Genomic DNA, 13,262 nt, shown 5'->3' with positions numbered 1-13,262 from the left:
AGGCTGGGGGCATACCAGTTCACACCCACAACGGCGCCGCCTCGGGAAGTTGGCAGCAACCCCGGCCGGGCGGCCCGATGACAAACACGAAACGTGCTGGGTGACCGGTCTTGTCAGTGCCCGAAAATCCATCAAAGGCTTTTCATTAACGTTAAGAGGATCTCCGGGGAGCTGGGCCTTCCCGGCCTGTGTGCCTGCAGGATTAGTTCTGGCTGATGGATGGGCGGTGGGCGGCGGGTCCGAGGTCTCCCTCAGATTGTCTTTGAGAACCCAACACGTAGACTTTTCTGGCCTGGTGTCAGCAAGGGCTGCAACCGCCCAGTGGGCTTAATCTGTGCTATTTACTTTGCTGTGAAAACCCCAAGCCACCAATTTCGGATCTTTTAATTTTTTTCTTTAGAACTCAGGTCCCCCCGCCTCCCGTCCAAAAGTCTCTGCGTTATTCCAAAACCTCCTCTTGTTTTTTTTTAAGAAAATGGCTTATGATCATCGGAACGGCCGACATTTCTCCAGCATCTGCTTGCATTCTGACATGCATTCACTCGGTCCCTACTTCCTAGCTCCAAGAGGAGGCAGATTCCATGCTTCTATCAGATTGGACTGGCGGCAGCACTTGATTTCACAGATAGGCTCGGTTTTAGAAAACCCACACGGGGAAGCGAAGAAGTCGGAATTTCGAAAACCCTCGCGCATTGGACCAGGACAAGTAACCACGTGATCAAGGCTCTCTTCGCTGCAAAGCTTTGTCCCGGGCAGCAGGCCCACGCAGCCACACGGGTCCGAGGCACGTCCTTTGCACCTACTGTGTGTCAAGCACCGGAGGAGGCATCGGGAAGAAATACAGGGGGTGGTGGGGTGTGGAAGCAGCCATGACAGGGCGAGGCCGGGGATGGCAGGGAGCAGGACTGCTACCCACCTGTGCTTTGGAGCACTGATTCTTTTTTTTTTTTGAGTCGGAGTCTCACTCTGTGGCCCAGGCTGAAGGGCAGTGGCATGTGCACGGCCACCACAGCCTCAACCTGCTGGGCTCAGGTGATCCTTCCGCCTCAGCCCTCCAAGTAGCTGGAACTACAGGTGCACGCCACCACATCCAGCTAATTTTTTGATCTATTGTAGAGACGAGGTCTCGCCAAGTTGTCCAGGCTGGTCTCGAACCCGGGGGCTCAGGCAATCCTCTCGCCTTGGCCTCCCAAAGTGCTGGGATGACAGGCATGAGCCACTGCGCCCAGCTGGGTCACTGACTCTCAACCAGTCTCCCCCACCCTCTCCGACCCTGCGTTTCCACTGTACAGGCCTCACCACTGCTGTCCTGCATGAGGACCGGCTGGGTGGGGACATCTCAAGATCTGTGGGCGACACGTCTCTCTCAAGGCTCCCGGTCCTTGGCCGGTGACGGGCACCAAGTAGGTGCTCCATAGCTGTTGGTGAACCAACACATCAACAGGTGGGTGACAAGACTGAGGCCACCGCAGCCTCGACCTGCTGGGCTCAGGAGATCCTTCCGCCTCAGCCTTCCAAGTAGCTGGAACTGCAAGTGGAACCAAGACCTCTGCCAGCTGGGGCTCAGAGGGGACGATGACAGCACAAGCCCTTTGGCAAACAAAATCCAATTTCTTAAGCATCTGAATTTCATGGGTTATTTTCAGGCCCCGGGTATTCCAACACTGGAAAGACAGTGTCAGGCATAGGGAAACGTGGTGGCTGATCCCAGCGTGGCCAGGAAAGCGGGAGGAAGGTTGCTTAGAGAAGACTGCAGGGCTGGCTGAGAGCTGGGAGCTGCTGGAACAGTTCTGGAGTCTTCTCCGGCTGGAGGACCCAGGCCAAGCACTGTGGGGCTTGCAGCGGTCGAAGGTGGTGCCTGGGCCCCGCCGGGGTTTGCTTTTGCTCTGGGTCTGACAAAACCAGCACGTGCTCGTCACTCCTGGGGTTCCCCCCACAGCTCCCAGGGTCCAGGCTGCTCGGCGCCACAGAGCACTCGACCAGAAGGGCCTTTGGGACAAACCAGCCATCCCAGTTTGTTCAGAACGGTCCCGGCCTCAGCACCGAAAGCCCTAGGGCCTGGAAGCGCCCTCAGCCCTGGGCAAGCTGGGACGGCTACCCTGGTCGATGGACCTAGCGAGACCCGGGTTTGGGCCTTGGGACTTCCACGCCGGCAGTGTGACTTGGGCCCTTCCAAGCTCCGCCCTTCCGAGCTCCAGCCTCTTCATCTTGAAAACGAGGGGTGTGGCCGCGTCTTCCCAGGCTGCTGTGAGGATTAAACAAGCGGCATGTGCATGGCTCCCGGGGCGGCACCTGGCTCCCGCCCAGCACGCCGAGGTTCTAGCTGCCATTGCTGTTGTAGTCACCGTGGCTGCCACTGCTGTCATTGCTGTCCTTATTCTAGTCCAAATGCCTCCTCTCACAGGTGAAGCAAACTGGTGGGTCAAGGTCTCCCCATGAGGCAGAGTGGAAAAGCCAGGACTCGCCTGAGCCCGCAGGTTCGAGACTCGCCCGGGCAACTGGGCGAGACCTCATCTCTACAATAAATCAAAAATTAGCCGGGTGTGGTAGCGCATGCCTGTAATTCCGGCTACTTGGAAGGCTGAGGCGGAAGGATCGCCGGAGCCCAGCAGGTCGAGGCTGCGGTGGCCGGGAGCGGCCACCGCACTCCAGTCTGGGCGACAGATTGAGACTCCAACTCAAAAAAAAAGCCTGGACTTGAAGCAACACCTGCGACTCCTATCCAGTGTTCTTCCTTCAACCAGGACTGTGGTGTCACTGGCTCCACTCTGAGCATCTCCTAGGTCTCTGCCGGCCACTCTCTGGGACACATGTTTATTCCACACTGGGAGTGAAAGCTGTCACAATGGCTGGAGCTCTTTGGTGGCAAGCAGCAGAAGCGAGTTCTGGCAAACCGGGAAGATGGCGTTTAAGGGGGAAACCCAGGGGCTCACCGCAGCCACCTGGTATGGGGGAGCAGGCACGCCCGGCGGTGCTGCTGATGACAGGACTCGCCCTAGTTCCAGCAGGGTGCTGCTCACGTCCCTTCATGCTGGAGACCACCCGAGAGCCCGGGCCCAGGGGAGAAAGCCCAGCAGGCTGGACGTCTCAGCAGGGGCGGGTAGGGAGAGGCGGGAGGGAGAAGGTGCTTGGAGGTCTCAGGGGCTAGGGAGAGCGGCCAGGACTGGGTCCCCCATCATGACTGCATTCCAAGGGGGTGGCCCCCAGAAGGAATCAGGGCCCCGTGAGGAGGGGGAACGTGTTGGCAGCAGTCCCAGATGCCACCTGTCCGCTCTAGCCATGAGCCCGGCAGAAGCTCAGTCCAGAACCATTCCGACCCGCCGGCACTCAGCCCAGTTTCCGGATGCAGCCTGACCAGGGAAGAAGAGGTGGACAAGTCAGATGGCCCTCACCCCGTTTCCTTGCCACCCCTCCATGATCCCTCTCCACGCCACCCTTCTCCCGGGAGGCAGCGCCTCTGCTCCCCCCCCGACTTGACGTCCTCAGATGGGGACCCCTTTGCCAAGGAAACCCATTTCGGGCTGAACTAAAATCACGGCCGGTCACAGCCTTGAACCACAGGTCGCCGCGTCAAGCCCACTCCTCGGAGCAGGGTCGCTGCAGCCTTGGCGAAGGAACAGCAAGGAACCTCCCAGGAACCCTCGCCGGGAACCCGGCCGGAAGCCTCCCTTCCCGCGAGTGGGCCCATGTCTCGCCTGCTGCTTCTCCGAGACATTCAGAGCAAGGACTTGCCCAAAGCCTGGGCGGGCCACGTGGTTCCGAGGTCCAGGCGGTCCCAGGCTCTCCCTTATCTCCGACGGGGCTTGCCGGGCGCCTCTGGCGTCTGGTCTTAATCACAAATATGATTGCCATGCATCCTTATTTTCTCCTTAATTTAATTAGAGAAAATGTAATAGCCCTTATGAAAACAATATATGAGTTTTCAAACCTAATTAACATGACACAAAGTGCGCAGGTCACGAGATGGTTGTTTTCTCTGGAAAGTTTCCACGCAAATAGATAAAAACAAAACCACATTGAATTCTGCAGCCGTGGCTCCCAGGCCAGGGGACCCCGAGCTCCCGCCCTGGGCTGTGCCTGCCTGGTACGATCGGGAGAGAGGGAGGGACTCGCCACCCTGGTGCCACGTGCGAAGTGGAGTCGGTCGGCCGTGACAGGTCACCTCCACCTTCCGACGCCTAACCCGCGGCGGCTGCAGGGGCGCCATTCCCTGGCTGGCTTGTGGGCCCCTGCTTTCTCAGTCAAGGCTGGCCCGTCTCAGGCCCGGACCCTCCCCCCCCCCCCAGGGGGTGTCAGGGGTGCGGGGTCTGGACCATCACCAGGGGACCCAGGACTGCTGGGTGCCCTCCAGGGCCAAGCGGGTGGTGCTCGGGTGTGGGCTCTGCCAGAGCGGCCTGGCCCTGCCGTGGGCATGGGAACACACTTCTTCCCTCCCGAAGGGAAGGCAGTAGTGAGAGCATGCACCAGTGTCGGGAAGGCTGAGCGTACAGGGGGCGCCTTGGAAACCCCGCCCTGTTTTTTCCTCCGGAGCCGACAGCTCCCACTCGTGTTATGCAAAGTCTGCAGGTGGCGTGGGACAGGCCCGCCCAGCCTTCCTTCTCCTGCAGCCCCCAGGTCCCTTCCCCGTGGAGGCTCTTGGAGAAGCTGCCGCTCTCTGCGTCCAGGGGCATCCAAGCCGGGTCCAGAGGGAGCACCCAGGACCGGGGCTTCAGGACCCAGGGAGGGCACAGGTGGTGCTGCACGCTGGGTTCTGGTGGGCGCGTGAGGCCCACGCGGGGGGAGAGGGTGTAGCTCGCGGGGCTGGGGGACCCACAAGACACCAGCCTCACGCACGGCCAAGGGGCGAGCCCGTCCCCATCCTGCTGGCTCCTAGCATGGGCTGCTTCACGGGTCCTTGGCAGACCATCTGATCACAAGACACTGGATCAGAAAAGAGCTTCGTCCACAGACAAACGTGGGTATGTTGCCATGGTTTAATATTTACTTGTTTGTCTGTTTTAGAGACAGGTCTCACTTTGTCATCCAGACTCAATTACGGCGGTGGGATCATAGCTCACCGCAGCCTCAAACTCCTGAGCTGGGCTTTCAAGTGATCCTCCCGCCTTAGCCTCCTGAGTAGCTGGGACTGCAGGCACACACCACCCTGCCCAGCTAATATTTTTATTTTTTGTAGAGACAAAGTCTTGCTATGTTGCCTAGGCTGGTCTTGAACTCCTGGCCTCAAGGGATCCTCCTGTCTAGGCTCCCTAAAGTGCTGGGATTAAAAGTGTGACCCACTGTGCCTGGCCTTATTATTAATATCTAAGTGGTCATTACTTTTACTTATTATTATCCATTAATTAAAGCAATTAATGGATAATAATGCATGGCCATATTACAAATGCATGTGTTACAAATGAATATAAATGCACTGCATGTTAAGTAATATAAATAAATGAATTAAATAACTTTTTGATGAAAATAGATCACCTTGTAGATATATTACAAATGCTTTAACACGCCAAAGACACCAGGTGTTGCTAATGGCTGCTGATTCTAATTTTCACTAAGTCACATGGCCACAGGTGTCTACTATAAATCTGAGGCTTCCCTCAACTAAATTGTGGGTGTGTGCATAGAGCATGTATAGTTGTGTGGGGGACAAAGTGAAAACACCCCTGGTCCGACCTTTAATGAGCACGGAAGGGTAAATATGCACGCTTACCCTCCCTGCTCCCGAAATGACCACACAGGAACAACAAAGGTGTGGACCCATGGAAACAAGAGAACTGTGGGTAGCGGGGCAGGGGAGGCCCCAGAGTGGACCAAGAGTAACTGATGGACCACTGTGGCTGCCTTGGCAGGGCAGGGCTGTGGGGCTTGGGGTGGGAGGGCCAGCTTCAGAAATCAAGCCGCTTCAGGAACCAGACCCCAAGGACACGGGAGCTGGCGGCTGCAGCTGTCTCCGGAGTCTGGAACAAGCAGGAAACAAGAAGCGTGGCCCAAAAGCCAGGCCCAGGGCAGCGGGAGCCCAGCCTCCCGGCCGTCAGGCTCCACCATGGGGAACGCCCCATGCACATGAGCAGAGAGTAAAGCTTGTCTCCGAGGAAACTGAGCCACAGAGGGGAGGGACCCCAGGGCACCAGGCACAGCCCAGGGCTGGACAAGTTCCATGTTGAAAGCAGGGCAGTGAGGCCGGGCACAGTGGCTCGTGCCCACAAGCCCAGCTCTTTGGGAGACCAACACAGGGGCACTGCGTGAGGAGTTCGAGGCCAGCTGGGCAGCACAGAAAGACCTAGATTCTATAAAGCATCCACACATTCGCCAGGCGTGGTGGTGTGCGCCTGGAGTCCTGGTAACATGGGAGGCTGGGGTGGGAGGATTAACCAAAAGAAGATCAAGGCTGCGGTGAGCCGTGATCGTGTCACTGAGTCTCAGCCAGGGCAACAGAGTGAAACCCCGCCTAAAAAAGAAAGAAAGAACGAAAAGGAAAATGGAGGCTTGAATGAGAATTGCCACAGCAAATATTGGAACCGCAGCTTCCCCAGCTTTGGGCCCCAGAACACTGGAGCCAGCAAGAGCTTGGAGGAGAGACTCTGGGAGGAACACTAGTCTGAAAAGCAATCACAGCCACCCATGCCGGGGGTCCCCAGCAAAACAGCCACCGCCCTCAAGAAGCCCAGCAGGCAAGAGCCCTGCGTCCGGCGCTTCCCATCCGCTGCTCAGCTCAGTGCTTGTTCCCAAATACAGACAGGCGGCCAAGCATCGCCAGACATCTGCGGAAAGCCCGAGAGCCAGCCCACGTGCCCACGAGCAGAACCAGGGGTGTGAGGGGAGCACGACTCCAGAAGCACCGAGCACTCGGCAACGTCCTCGGAGAGGGAGAGGAGAGGCGGCCTCCAAGGACGGAGGCCAACACGGAGCGCCTGGAGACGAGCTCCCACTCCAGACGAAAGTGCCGTGCCGTCGTGTGAGGAGACGTCATGGGAGCCGTCTTCTGGCAAACACCACGGAAAGACAAAGAGCCGGAAAGCAGGGAGAGGGAGAGAGAGAAGGAGCGAGCGAGAGGCCACCAGTTCTGCAGGGCTAGGATCTCGCCCGTGCATCCTGGCTTTGCCTCAATCGCCCCGAAAAGCCCTCCTTCCAGACACAGTCTCACTCAGTGTCAGGGCTTCCAGATGCGAATCTGGGCGGAGCACAGTTCAGGCCACAGCCACGTGGGATCCGTGAAGCGGTGACTCTACCCAGGAGAGGGACTGAGGACGCTTCCCAGGGAACCGCTGGACGGCAGGTCCAGAGGAGAGCCGGCCGGGAGTGGAGGATGGGAAGCCCTGGGAATTAATAAGAAAAGGGTTAGGGTTAGTCGGGCTCGGTGGCTCAGCCTGTCATCCCATGCTTTGGAAGGCTGAGTTGAATGGATTGCCTGAGCCCGCAGGTTCGAGACGCGCCTGGGCAACCTGGAGACCTTATCTCTACAATAAATCAAAAATTAGCCGGGCGTGGTAGCATACTATGCCCATAGTTCCGGCTACTCGGAAGGCTGAGGCGGAAGGATCACCTGAGCCCAGCAAGTCGACGCTGGGATGGCCATGAGTGTGCCACTGCATTCCAGTCTGGGTGACAGTGAGACTCCAACTCAAAAAAATATATATAGAGAGAGATACAAATCTAGCCGGGCTCGGTGGCTCAGCCTGTAATCCCGCGCTTTTGGGAGGCTGAGGTGAGTGGATTGCCTGAGCCCGCAGGTTCGAGACCTGCCTGGGCAGCGAGACCTCATCTCTACAATAAATTAAAAAAAAATCAGCCGGGCATGGTGGCGTGCGCCTGTAGTTCCGGCTCCTTGGAAGGCTGAGGTGGCAGGATCGCCGGAGCCCAGCAGGTCGAGGCTGTGGTGGCCAGGAGCGGCCACGGCCCTCCTGCCTGGGCAACAGAGTGAGACTCCAACGCAAAAAAAAAAAAAACGGCCCGTAACCCAAAGTGTTAGGCAAGTTCGCACTGTGGCAAAAAGTCTGGGATCCTGAGAAACAAACATTTTAAAAAACGAGACAATAACCGGCCGCTTGATTAATGGGTAATAGTTAACACGAGGAAGTGCAATCATTGTACACTGAGTGGCTCGGGGCACAAAATTCACATCATTCGTTTGAGCCCTTTTCTGAAACTGGGACGTGACTGCATTGAGACCGACTGCAGAACACGTTCCGTACTTTTCTTTTGTTTGTTTGTTTGTTTTTGAGCCTCGACCTGCTGGGCTCCGGCCATCCTTCCGCCTCAGCCTCCCAAGTAACTTTTCCAACAGTCACGAAGTCGTCAGAGCAGTGAGGTGGCTTCAGGCCACACCCCCTCCATGTGCACGCGCACACACACACACACACACACACACACACACACACACACTCCCAGCAGACCACCCCTCCTCGGGTCTCCCCTCACTGTGCACCCCTCTCCTGCTCTCGTTTTCTGTCTCCGTGTCAGTCCATCCCCGGCCGCGCCTAGACCGGGACGGAGACCAAGGATCAGGGCAGTGGCTGAGCACCGTGGCTTCCCTCCTCCCCCAGCCCAGTCTTCCCGCAGCAATCATTTTCAAGATGGCGGCGGCATATCCCCAGGAGGACGGGCCTCACCCCTCTCTGGTGGGTGAGTCCTGGCTGGCCCAGATGAGTCCGATCCCCACACCCCCCTAGCCGTTGACTAAGCCGGCAGCGTGGGACACGTTTCCGTCTGGCTCAATGTGAGGGGAAGTCTGCTGGGGGTGGGGAGAGCCCGGGCAGCCTCCCGTTGGTTGTTTCTCGGGAGGACCCGGGAGGACACAGTGAGCTTTGCCCAAACCCTCAAGCCAAGCCACCTTCTGAGGGAAGCAAGCTGTGGGCAGAGGCAGAGGCTGGGCCCAAAGCCCTGTGTGGGGGGAGGCAGCGGGCCTGAGCGAGCAGGCCAGAAGAGGGCTGAGGGCCCGGAGGAAAGGGTCAAGGTCGTGGAGGGCCTTTCAGGCCACGGGGAGGACTTGACCTTCCTCCAGAGGGAACTGGGGAGCCTTTGAAGGCCTCTGAGCAGAGGAAGGGCCTGCTCTGACTCGTGACGGCAGAGAGACGGACCAGAAGCTATCATCGCAATCCAGACGTGGGAGGAAGGCTGGGACTTGGGGTGTCTTTGGGGAGAACGAGCGAATGCATGAGACCCACCGTGTGAGGCTCCGCTGGACACGGGATTTTCCTTCGGACGCCTGGAAAGCAAAAGCCTCGGTTCTGAGTGCCAGTGTGCAGGTGGCTGTCTGCCCGACGGCCAGCTTGTTTGCCGAGGGCCTCCCCGACCTGCCCACCCCCCTGCCCTGCACCTTCTGGAGGAGCCCACCGAGGAAGGCCTCATTCTAGGACCGCCCCCCCCACGCAGCCCGAGGGCGCTGGGGGTGAGTCTGAAGCCGGCTCCGCCAGGCCCCGCCCAGAACCCCGCCAGGAGACGAGGGCTGGCCTGCAGAACCTCGGCCCTGGCACCAGGGCAGCCACTGGCCAACTTAGGGAAGGAAGAGCAGGGAGCCCCCACCCTGCTCGCGGCAGCCAGGGCCTGTTCTCCAAACCCCACGCTCCGTCTCGGGTGGCATCACGCGGGCTGCAGCCGGGACCCGCGGTCCCCCTGGGGCGCCCACAGAGCAGCAGCAGCACTGTCCCGCCCTCGGGGCCTCCCGGGGCCACGTAGGGGAGCAGCCCCTCTCCGCCGGGGCTCTTTTCCCGATGGAACACAACGGCCTCGGAGCCATGCAGGCCGAGCTCACGGCCCACCCCGCCCGGCAGGGACCCCAGGCAATCGCTCTCAGCTCTTGGAACCTCGGGCTCCTCTCGCGGAAGAGAGCCTGGGGCCTGCTGGGAAGGCCTGCCACGGGGCGGGACGGGTGCGTGTGACACTCACACCAGGGCTGGCCATGCTGACACCGCAGGGCGAGGGATCGGTCTCGTTACTGAAGGACAAGCGTCTCCTCGTTTCTGGACATCCAAGACCAGGCTTTCCTACGGGTTTTGCGTTGGGGAAATACACGTCCGTCAACACGTGATGTGTTACTTCAGCCTCCCCGTGTGCCTGTGAATTGCCTGGCATTCTTCTTACTCCAAAGGAGACTACGGCACAGAGAAGCCGAAGGTCACGCAACACATCCGTGCAAAGGTGGACCGGCCACCAGGGACCCTGGCGGCCTTGAGGGAGGACTGTCTGCGCGGGCTGAGGGGAGACTCGCTGCAGGGCCTCTTGCCAGGTCCCTGGTGAGATGGAGCGGCAGGGAGGCGATCCAGCGGCAACCAGAGTGAGCCGGGAGTGCGTGCTGAGCCCGGCTGCCTGCTTCCTCCGGCTAGGCCCCCGCTGGCCCTTAGGGGCAGGGAGCACGTCGTGGTAGCCAGCCACTGAGATGGGCAGGGGTGGGTGAGTTCACTCATGTCCCCGTGCTGCACGTGCTGGAGCCCTAAACCCCACAGCGATTGTGTTTGGAGATACTAAGGTCAAACGAGGCCACCGTTGGGGCCCCGGGCCAACGATTGGCAGCCTCTAAGGAGAGGACGAGAGAGACCTTCTCTCCCTGTGGGCACACAGCCAAAATGCGCCGTCACAGGCCGGGAATGCGCCCTCGCCAGAAATTGAATCTGCCGGCCACTTGATCTTGGACTTCCAGAACTGGGAGAATGTAAATTTCTGTGGTTTCAGCCGCCCAGTCTGTACATTTTGTGATGACAGTCCCGGCAGACAAATACAGCAACATACTCAGGTTCTGTCAGCAAAGCAGGTATTAGATGGGCAAAGACAGCATGTGCCCCCGAAACCAGGCAGTGCTTGGGGACTGCTGACACACAGGACACGAATCGAGGCTGACATGGAAATCCACTCTAGACAAAACGCTGGGTGAAGAGACAAGGTGCTGGGTGATCCAGAGTGCCATCTGTTTATGAGAGGCAAACAGAACCGCACACACACTTACACAAACACAACGCAACGCTCTGATTTCTACGGGATCCTATTTAGGTGTGTAACGGACAATTCAAGGTCAGGAGAGCGGGACTCATCCGACCAACCGCCTTGATGACTTCAGAGGGTGCCGAGGGAGAACCAAGAAGGACTTTAGCTTCATCTGACTTTTGACCTTGAGAATATGCTCGTGAGGACTATGGAAGTCGTACAATTTACCAAAAAAAAAAAAAAAAAAAGGAGGAGGAAGAGGGGGCGCCTGCCTGAGACGAGCTTGGACTCGGTGCACATGAAAGCGGCAGGCGGCACCGTGTGATGCCTCTTCACCCACACCCCGTGACATCTCGTGAGCGGAAGACTTCCGGCAGCTGGGGATGAGAGGGTGGCAAGATGCGTCAGGGCGTCCGAAGAGCCCGGGGAGGGCTGCGCAGACGGAGGGAGAGGAAGCAGAGGGCGCTGATCAAAGCCCTGGCACACATGCCAGGGCTCGGTATCTCACACACGTGTTTTCGTAACTTCCACCGCAGCCCTGCTGAGGTCAGCCCGCCCTGCAGAAATGCAGCCCTCCGCCCGGGCCGGCCTCGTGCTTGCTGCCTCCTGCACGATCCTTCTGGAGAACCGATCTCCCGACGTGAGGATGCTCTTCTGGGAGGACCACCTCCTCCCGGCGGCCAAGCAGTTCCTCCCCCGTGGTGGTGCTCCTGCCCCGTGGTGATGCTCCTGCCTCGAGGGTGGTGCTCCTGCCTCGAGGGTGGTGCTCCCGCCAGAGGGTGGTGCTCCCATCTAGAGGGTGGTGCTCCTGCCCAGAGGGCGGTGCTGCAGGAGCCACTGGCAGCCCCCCGTCCCCCAGGCGGCTCCACGCCTGTCATCGGGTGCCCCTGTGTCCGTGGAGTGCCAACTGCCTCACGGCGGCCAGCCCAGGGCCAGGACGGAGGCTGATACCCTTGGGCAGGGCCAGGGACAGTCCCGCAGGCCGAGGCGTGTCATCTCCTGAGGAGGCCACTTGGTGAGCGCTGACCTTCTTTGGGTACGCAGGCCACAGTCCGGAGATCCGGGCACTGCGAAAAGTCCTCTCTTCCGAGGGTCTTTCAACACCAAGACGGGGCTGGAAAAACCCAGTGCCTCCCTTGCACAGAAGTGGCTGACGGTGTCTCTAGGAAGATGGGGGTGAACACGAGAGAGCAGGGCTACACTCGCATTTCACTGACATTTCTGCTTGTTTCATATTAATTCGTGTCTATTGAAAATGATGGATACACATGCTGGAAGAAAGCTAGGCCACACAAAAGGATCTTCACCAGAACCATCCCCTTCCCATCTGGTTCCTTGCACGTGCGCGCGCACACACACACGCATTCTCATACATCTGGAAGTAGATTACACACACTGTTCTGTATTTTGTTTTTTAATTGGCAATATAACAGGAAAGTATGGATAAAGAAGTTTCCCACTCCCAAGCCTTCTCAAGACCTAGCCACAGGTTGGGCATGGTGGCTCACACCTGCAAACCCTGCATTTTGGGAGGCCATGGTGGGAGGACTGCTTGAGTCCAGGAGTTCAAGACCATCCGGGGCAACACAGTGAGACCTAATTTCTACCAAAAAAATAAAAAATCAAAAAATTAGCCAGGCACGGTGGCGTATGCCTGTAGTCCCAGCTACTCGGGAGGCTGGAGCGGAAGGATCACCTGAGCCCAGGAGGCTGAAGCTGCGGTGGCCGTGCGTGTGCCACTGAACTCCAGCCTGAGTGACAGAGTGAGACTCCGACTCAAAAAAAGAAAGCTAGCCATGCCTCTAAGACGAATCATGTCGTTGCTTGAAATGCACGTAGAGGGGAGGTGAGAAGGGTGTGGACTGTCTCCAGGGAGGTGGGACAAGCAGGTGGCAGAAGGACCCGACCGCCAGGAGCCCGGCAGGGGCGGCGCAAGGACTGCTGCAAAAAAGGATGTGGAACGTGGAGAGGAAGGAGGGTGGGCTGGCTCTGGACACAAGAGAGCCTGGGCCGTGACGTGTCCCCCTCTGGGTGGGTGCTCTGACGGGGCGGCCCACCTGTGTTCCCACAGGTACATCCTCACAATTTCACAACAGGGGTGGGAGCTGGCATGGAAGGGGGCTTAAAGCCCTTCCAATTGTAGAAGGCAACCCACACAGCACTTTGGCACAATCCGAGGCAGCCTTTCCTTGCCAAATCTGGGGGTCCCCCAGATGGAAGCTATTTATAAAAAGTTGGGTATTTATTCCTACATGTTGAAACTTCAGTCACCTTCAAAGTACTCTCCATGTGATACCATGCACCTATCAGGAGGCTTTTTCTACTGCCCAACAGTTTTTTTTTTTTTTGAG

Source organism: Carlito syrichta, unplaced genomic scaffold (assembly GCF_000164805.1).
Source record: "Carlito syrichta isolate Samal-C Ts95f unplaced genomic scaffold, Tarsius_syrichta-2.0.1 Scaffold302354, whole genome shotgun sequence".
In the NCBI taxonomy this organism is placed as follows: Eukaryota; Metazoa; Chordata; class Mammalia; order Primates; family Tarsiidae; genus Carlito; species Carlito syrichta.
The sequence above is the reverse complement of the archived record's forward strand: the minus strand, read 5'-3'. Positions refer to the sequence as shown.